The sequence below is a fragment of the Lathyrus oleraceus genome, chromosome 4 (genome assembly GCF_024323335.1).
Source record: "Lathyrus oleraceus cultivar Zhongwan6 chromosome 4, CAAS_Psat_ZW6_1.0, whole genome shotgun sequence".
Lineage (NCBI taxonomy): Eukaryota > Viridiplantae > Streptophyta > Magnoliopsida > Fabales > Fabaceae > Lathyrus > Lathyrus oleraceus.
The window spans coordinates 255,705,459-255,714,906 of NC_066582.1; positions in this window are offsets into that span (position 1 = coordinate 255,705,459).

Below are 9,448 nucleotides of genomic sequence, written 5' to 3' on the forward strand. Positions count from 1 at the left end.
GGATTGATTCCCTCTTGGAACCAGAGCACACCAAAATCGCTACCATCACCATAGGTAACACTTCACCAATCCCTTAAAATAGGAATTAGCTACTCGCACCTGATCCATCACTATAGGATCGAGGCCCGCCAAAACTGGGCCGAAGCCCATACACCAAGATGCATGACTCTCAAATAACATGCATTAACACAACAAGGTTCACCAAAAGGATCCCCACACACATCTCATCATTTGTGCATCACATCATTCATCATGTAACAACCAATTCATGTTACCACGTGAATGATATTAACAAACATCATCAACTCATCAACATCTTAACATTATCGACATAACAACATAATTATCACACCACGATATTACAATAATGCAAGGATTCATCAACCAAACGTATAAACCAATACATTTGTTAACATATTAGGCATGTGAATAATATTCAAACATCTCAACAATCACTACCATGTTATATGCCTGAGTGTTAGATTTCTAATGCTTCAAGCGGCATCAAAATCGGACTTACGGAATAAAAGTTATGACCAAAATCGTCGGGATATGTCAACAATTCATTAACTGAACGTATGAAGAAAAACTTCACCAACACAGTAGGCATAGAAATAATACTCAATCAATTCACTTATCACTATCACATTATATCTCTAAGAGTCACCTTTCTAATACTTCAAACCCCAACCCAAAATGATTCACAAGTTGAGAGTTATGATCAAAACCGTGCACAGAGGCGTTACTAAAAAGTTGTTGTTTTTCTAAAATTTCCAGCATAATTTTCATCTTCTTCAACCCCAAAAACGTTCATTAAATAATCACCAAAATTATTGTATCCCTGGAATAAAGTTATAGCCCTCTATTTCATATATTCAACGCTTCAAACGACACTCGATTTGGATTTACGAATCAAAAGTTATGGCCAAAACGATTTCGACCGAAAGACACGAACAGAGGCTCTAGCGCTGAGTGCGGTCATGACAGACAGAATGCAGAATTTTCTGCGTTTTTCATCCTTGGAGGCCTTTCGTACCTTCGATTTCGATTCCGTAAAAAGGCAAACGCTTCGAAAATTACAACCCATGCAATACTCTAATTATCTTAAGTTAATTTACAGTTTTAACACAATTAAATCACCTAATCACAATTTTAAGATTATGCCTAAAACCTTCGAAATTGCAACAATGGTGGATATATGTTAAATCATAAAAAAAACATAGACGCACATAAGGGACCTGAAATTCATCATATAATCATGATATAACAACCATCATAGCATACAATTTCAGAATTATGAATCAAAACACTCAACCCTAAGGAGGTTAAAGGTTCCTCTATTCTACCCTTCTATCATACCCTTTACTATTAGAAAAAGTTCTCACCCTTACCTGATCTCCAGCAAAAGCCCTTGATCTTCTTCTTTAACCTCAAGTTTTTTCTCTCCCTCTTTGCCTCTTTTGCTCCAATCTCACATACCAACAAAATCTCCCAAAAACCTAGTTTCTCTCCCAACTTTTGAAATATATAGTAATCTCCTTACTTTTGCTTAATTATCATTTTTGCCCAATTTAACTCTAGTTTCCCTCTTCTTACCACAAACTCTCCTAACATTTCACAATTGACTCATACTCTTATTCTCTCCAATTTCTTATTTTATCAATAATAATAAATAAAATTCTAATTATTATAATCATTTTCTAACTTACTCTAACGTCTCATCGCACCCTACTATTTCTACCACACCCCAACAACGCATATTCAAATAATTTATTTTAAATCGCACCAACATCTAATAATTAAATAAAACACCAAAAATTCACCATTAATTTAAAATAAGGGATTCTGGAGAAGGTCAACGTTAGACCTACTCTGGACACCTCCTGGGAAGCCTTAAAAGATCAGAGGAAAATTCCCAATGGTCTATGTATGTTCTACAAGGAAGAACCCAAAGAGGCAATTCTCCACTATCTCCAACGTCTAAAGGATGAAAGAGTGGACATCTCAGAATTCAGGTTGAGCGAACTGCCAGATACAGCTCCAAACTTCGTGAGGTATAAAAGAGGTCCATCTGAGAAAACATCGAAGGCGAAGAAAGCGAAGCTAGGAGAATCCTCTGAATCAAGACCTCCAACACCTCTGCATGAGTCTGGTAAGTCTGCCTCTCCTGCTCCTTCTGTACAGCAACTTGCTTCTTCTATTCCTCTACCAACACCCCTCTACACCTCATCTGAAACCCCTCCTTCAACGACCAGAACATCTCAACCACTACCAAAATTCAACCTTGCCAATACCTCCTTACCCATATCTGAAGCTAAACAAATGAATCAAACTACTTCCTCATCCTCAGCCCCAGAATCACCTCCCTACTTTGTCATTTCTTCTGACACAGAATCCTCTGACCCCGCTTCTCCTACTCTAACCCAACTTCAGGCTCAAAACCGTGCTTCACAACAACCACAACAACCTCCACCTGAACCGGAATTAACCTCACCACCCACAGAACAACCAACCATCACTCCATCTGACGTTCAACCCTCTGACCCCAACACCTCTGACATTTCCCTTCCAAACACTTCCGCTGAACCTCAAACTCTCAACCTAAGCCCTCCAACCTCTTCACCTCCACCCTCTGAACCAGAAAACTCCCTGCCAACCTTAGAGGAAGCAATTATGCTGTTTACAGGAGCATCAGTGGAAAAGGTCAAGTCTCTGACCATAAACTCTGACATCAGTGATGATCCTTCCTCTGTGAGGACACACTGGAACAGAGTCATTGGCTGGATGACCTCTGAGGCCTTTAAATTGAAGAATCTCTCTGAGCAAGTCAAAAACGACTTTATTAGAGACGCTGAGACAAGACTACAGGAGCGCTTAGCCAAAGAAGCTGAGGAACAGGCCAGAAGGGAAGCAGAAGAAAGAGCAAGACAAGAAGAACTTCAAAGGGTAAGGGAAGCTGAAGCCAAAGCTCTAGTTGATGTTGCTGCTGCTGCTGAAGTTGAAGCAAAAGTTGCTGCTGAAGCTAAAGCTAAAGCCGCTGAAGAACAGAATGCTCTGACTCAGGGGGAGTCCTCTACTTTTGCCCCCCTGGTTCTCAAGACTCTTGAGGAGCTTCAGAAAGAGCAGAAGGAAGTTCGAGCCAGATTGGATCAACAGGACACAATCAACGCCAACATTCAGAATCTACTGAACCAACTGCTTCAGAGAATGCCTCCTCCTTCCAACCCTTAGGCACCTAGGATGTTTTTTTCTTGCTTGTTGCTTTTCCTGTTTTGTCTCTGATGTTTTTGCTCTTATCTGGATATATATATATATATATATAATAATATATATATATATATATATATATATTTTCTTCCTGCTTATTATTTGTTTACTAAGTCTTTTTGATCCTGACAAAAAGGGGGAGAAATCAAACAGCTCTGATGAAAAATGGTCTAATGCCTTAAGTACTCTGCAAACATACTTTCAATAAAAATCTCTCTAACACTTCTTGACTTAGAAAATTGCAGAAAGGTATCTAGAAACTTCGTTGCTTGGAAGCTCTGATAAGAACTTCTGAACTCCCTAGCCTATCTCAGGGGGAGCTCACTTCCATCTGATATGATAAACTCTTATATCTGAATGTTTTCATCTGTCATTTGAGTTTGTTTTGTCATCATCAAAAAGGGGGAGATTGTAAGAACAAAAATGGTTCTACAACAGATTCCAGGATTTTGATGATAACAAAGGATGAAACTAAAAATGGCACTCTAACGAAAAGTTTCTAAGTGTGCAGGACTCCGAACAAGAACAAAGGAATCTGATCGTTTTATCAGATACAGAGTACCAGAAGATCAGAGGCATCTGAAGTGGAAACGCACTCTAGAAGTTCTGACTCTGAGCAAAACAGTATATCAGAACATCAGAAGCATCTGAAGAAGAAGCGCTCTCTAGAAGTTCTGACTCTGAGCAACAACATAGCAGAATATCAAAAGCTCTAAAGTTCCTCCTGAATCATCGCTGAGGATCTAAAAGAACAGGACTATCAAAAGCTCTGAAGTCACATCTAAAAGATCTCAAATTAACAGAGTAACGCAGACTCTGACAAAGAATTTCCATATCCAGAAAGAGTAACGGCAACTACAACTTCAAAGGGAAAGAAACTATATCTGGAAAGAAGTTATTCAGGGAGACAAACTTGTTTTGGCAAGAAACAACATAAGTTATGGAATTAAACTCTCATCAAGACAAAATATCTGCCATCACTACAACGGTCCTTTCACCTCTATATAAAGGACGGCAAACATCATTGAGAGACACACTTGAACGCATAGAAATATTCTCTCTCTCTCTCTCTCTCTCTCTCTCAGTCTTTCACAAGCTTTTGCTCAGAATGTGAAACCTCTTACTTGCTCTTACCGTTGTAATATTTGCTTTATTCTAGAAGCACTCTAGATTACAAATTCTGTTTTTGCCTAAATTGTTTTGTATTCCTCAAGTGACTATGCGCAGTCTGTATACTTGAGAGGACTAAGAGATCTTTCTCTTAGACGTTGGTTGTAATAATCTTTCAAGATTAGTGGATTAAGTCCTTTTTGAAGGTGAAATCACCTTGGCCGGGTGGACTGGAGTAGCTTTGTGTTATAAGCGAACCAGTATAAAATCCTGTGTGTTCTTATTCTGAAAAAGCGCTTATTTTCCAAAACAATTCAAACCCCCCTTTCTTGTTTTTCTCACCTTCAGTATTTTCTATCAAGAGGGTAAATATCCCCAACATTTGAAGCAGAAGATTGTGCATGATTGGCATAATATGCATAGGAAAGGAAGATCTGAGCTTGGTCAGCGCAATTATGTAGCTTTGGAAGCTTACACTCTTTGGGTGAAGAAGAGAGCTTTGGAGTTGAAGATGCCTTATCCTTGTGAAAGACCTATGTCTATGGTTGTGGTTGAGCCATTAACTCTCCCTAACCAGGATGTAGGGGAGTTGGAAGACGCGCTCGTCAAGATGAAGCAAGAGAAGGACATGTGGGAAGAGCGTTTCCATGCTTTGAGCAAGAAGCATGAAGGGTTGCAGTTAGAGTCTAAGGAAAAAGATGCACTTATTGAGCTACTCGAAGATCGAGTGACAAAGAGCCAGAAAGAGCCAGAGGTTTCATCTTCTAGCATGTCTCAGCCTTCCGTTGCTTGGAAGAAGATTGTTAATCAGTATGTCCTCAAGAAGACTCAGATGAAGGCTTCTTTTGAGACCGAGATTCGACGCATTCGAAGGAAGTACGCGCCTTCAGCCATATCTTCTGACGTTGTTAGGGATCCTTAGGATGACTAGCCTCCTTTTCTCTTGTATTTTTCATTTGGTTTTTGAAATTGTACTCAGTGTAATCCTTCCAATTATATAAATGAAAAGAGATTTTTGGTCATATAAAAATTATTGCAATTGTTGATATATATATGTTTGCAAATGATATGGTAAGTTCCTTGAAAACAAAAATAAATAAACAAGCATTGTATTTCATGCATCATTTGCATAAGCAGGTTTCTCTTTCGCCAGATGTCTCATGGCATCATATCATTGCTCATTGCATTTGCCTCAAGGATCATAGCATCTTGGTTCCTTTACCCTTGGGTTGGGACTTGTGTGAGTTGGTTTGAGACCACCAAGCATGCTTGAGTTGTATATTATTGCTTTTCTTATTTTGTTTACTAACCAAAAGCACAAAAATATGTCACTAACTTTGTTTGTTTTAAAGCTTAAGCAGTCATGTGATCCAAGGCTCCTAGGAGGCCCCTATGCCCATTGAAATGGCCAGATGAAGTTGAAAGCAAGCATGACAATGGTTCACAAAGCTCTCAATCATCATATATGTCTCCCAAGAATCTCAATTTGTCAATGTGATTAAGATAAACCAAAGCGCTTGAGGATTGTTTCCCAAGGAAACCCTAATTCATTTGTGCATTGACTGTGCCTTGCTCATGAAGCAACCTCAACCTATGATCAAATACAATCAAGGTAAGTTCTTTAATTCATCATTTTATGCATATATGAGCCTATGTGAGTTTCCTCAATCATTCATTCATCAAGTTTTGAAGTTTGGCTTTGAGAAGTTGATCAGTCAAATCATCTGACTATTTTGAAATCCACTGAGACCTAACTTTTGACGTGTTTGTCAAATGATGATGACCCCAAGATAAAATATGTTCTTAAGAACCATATGAACAACTTTCATGTTCATAAAAAATTCATTTTAAACTTTTAAGGTCATCATTCATTTCAAAACATTATAGGTCATTTTGACTGAAACCCTAATTTTGGGTCAACTTCCCAAGGACCTAACTCCTTCATTTTTTATGATTTTGAGGTGATACCAAGTGAATTGGAAATTTCAAGATGTCTACTTAAATTTTTATGTTGGACAAATTTTCATAATCCTAAAAGAAACACATGTGATAACACAAAACATTATAGGTCACTTTGGGCCAAAGCCATTGAAATGTGAAAAAGTCCAACTTCAAGTGCCTATAACTTCCTCATCAAAAATCCAAATGATGCAAAACTTAAGTCCAAATTGATTTTCTTGAAAAGATCTACAACTTTAATGTTGAAGGTTTTGTCATTTGAGGCTTGCATCATTAAAACAGAAGGGCTTGAGGTTGGTCCATTTTGGCAAAATTTTCACATATATGTTTTGTATCTTGAACTTCATGGCTAGTTTTCAATATTTTCCAAGCACCACATGAATTTTTGTTCAACACAACTTTTGTTACTTATGTCAAGACCTTTCCAACTATTACTCACATGCCTATGTTTCAATTTTCCAAATGGCATTTACGAAGAGGTGAAGCTTTATGACCAATTATGCATAACATGTTAAATCTTCATGCACAAGTTAATGCATTGCCATCTGCACATCCAATTCACTTTGGTTGATGTTCAGCACTCAATTGCAATTGATTTTAGGCCTCACATGCACCTGTACATGCCCATGCATGGAGGACCCAACTTCACATGCACACGAGTTTGATCACCCCTTGCATAAGATGTGGCTATAAATAGAAGGCATTGATTCATTCAATTGGCAATCTGAAGGCGCTTGAAACTCTGCTAAACTGATTCCCCATCCTCGCACCAAAGGAATTCTGAAATTTCACTTCTCTTTTCAAGCTTAAATTTCAACTTCCCTGGTTGATCTTTAGCTTATAATTCCTTAGTATTGCTTCATTGTCACTTCAAGATCAAGCTGCACTCAAGGATTGGATTGGATCAAGCTCTTAAAAGCTGCTCTTCAAAGGTTTAATCCTCAATTGTTTTGATTCGAATCTCTCTGATTATTGTGCATTGCTTGGTTTGGTTGGCATTTCTGAAGTCCTCATTTGAGAGGCAAGCCCGTGGGGGTTTTAATTTTGTGAATTGGTTAACTTCAGATTGAGTACCTTGTTTTTCAACCTCATATTTCTTCTTCTATAAGGATCTTGAGCAAAAACTAAGGTTACAGGGGTAATGTACATCACCCCAGCTTTCATTTGGTATATGGATCGTGTGTTATGGTTGAGGTTGTAAAACCTGCAACTGGTGGTCGGATCTGGCCTTCTCACTGGAGAAGACGGTGGTTTCCACCACCGTCCCCACGCGTCCAAACCTTGAACCTTGGATCCATTGGTCACGATCTAATCTTGGCTATTGAATGTTATAACTTAATTTAATGCTGAATGCCACGTTGTTGACTAATGTGTACCATACGCGCGCGCTTCCTACCAATGTGATCAACCACATTAATTAATGAGGCTGGATCTGACGCCTGTGGATTTTTCCAATTTCTGAATTTCCATTTTATTTTCTTTTATTTCATTTTATTTTAAAAATTCATAACTTCTTTATTTGGAATCACAAAAATATGGGACCAATTGCTAAAATTTTCTCTTAAATTCTAGTTTCATAAAATGATTTTTAATTATTTTTATGATTCCATTTAATATTTTTTGTGAATTATTTCATTTCTGGTTGTTTTTAATTCATTTAAAATATCATTTGATATTCAAAAATGCCAAAAATATTTTCTTAACATCTTTGGATGATGATGAATCTATGAAAAATATTCTCATCAATTTCTTAATTGATTTGAGATTTATTTGAGATTTTAGTCCAATTATGTTATTTTTCTTCATTTTTAATTGTTTAAAATTAGTTTATGTTTTCAAAAAATGGTGAAAAAATTTGTCAAACTTTGTTTGACCATGTTAGACTTATGATGATCCAATTGAACTTATCCAAGTTGATTTGAATTGGATTTGAAGTTTGACCTTTATTTGTTCATTTTATTTTATGCATTATTTTAATTCCAAAAAATACCAAAAATATGTTTGACCTTTCTTCACTTCTAATTTTCATTTCATTTCTGTTTACCATTGATTGATGTTGATTCCATTCATGTTTGATCAATGTGTTTTGGTTATGTCTTTTGAATTTCAACTTTGTACATTTCATTTCCATCTTCATCTTTTTCTTTTTCTTTTGACCAATGAGTTAATGATTTGTGGTTAGCCTTGACATATGAGAGGCTTAACCTTCTTTGATCCAAATCAAATTCATCTTGATCAAAGATCAAGTGAATTGCTTTGTGTCCAAGATAGGTTGCTTCTTGGTCAAGCAAAGAACCTAAAATCCATACAAGGTCATTCTTCTTTTCTTTTGGCATGGCAAGTTGTAGGAGCTTGGCTTACTAGTCATGATCTCTAACTTGTGTTTATTTGCCTATAGTTTTATTGACCGGCCTCAGATAGGTGTGACTACTACATTAGTCCACTTACGATTGCTTAACATAGTGTTAAATTGCCTTATGGCACACTAACACTAACTACTAATGACTAACTTTTAATTCAAGCATTTAATTCTTGCAATTTACTTTAATGCAATTTAATTTCTTGCTCATTAATTCATATTGTCTTTGCCCTTTGCTCACTTGAGCTCATGTTTATGTTTATGCCATTTGCCTTTTGCTCACTTGAGCATATTATTGTGTAAATATATTATTGCCTTGTGCTTGTTTTGTTTTGTTTGTGTGAACCCAATGCAAAAGGAGAAAGGACTTAGAATTAGGAACTTACCTATGCTTAATGGAGTTTCAAGAGTAACTAGGCCTCATGCCTTTAGAATGCTAAAATTGTTGAAGAGCAACTAGGCCTCATGCCTTTAGAATGCTTAATCTTGAAGATGAATTGAAAGGACCCCTAATCTAAACCCTCACTCTTGTCCATTCTTTTATTGCATTCTGGAACTTTTTAATTTGTTTGTTCTTGTGTGGTAGGGATCCTAAACTTGAGCGATTTAGAAGGACCATTGTCATGAGCATCCAAACAAGAGAGACAAATCCAAATTGGAAGATCCTAGGAGCTTGATTGAATATTTGCTTGATTTCTTGAGTTAATTGCTTATTGCTTGCTAAGTCCAAAGGAAAGGAGCAACTTGGATCAT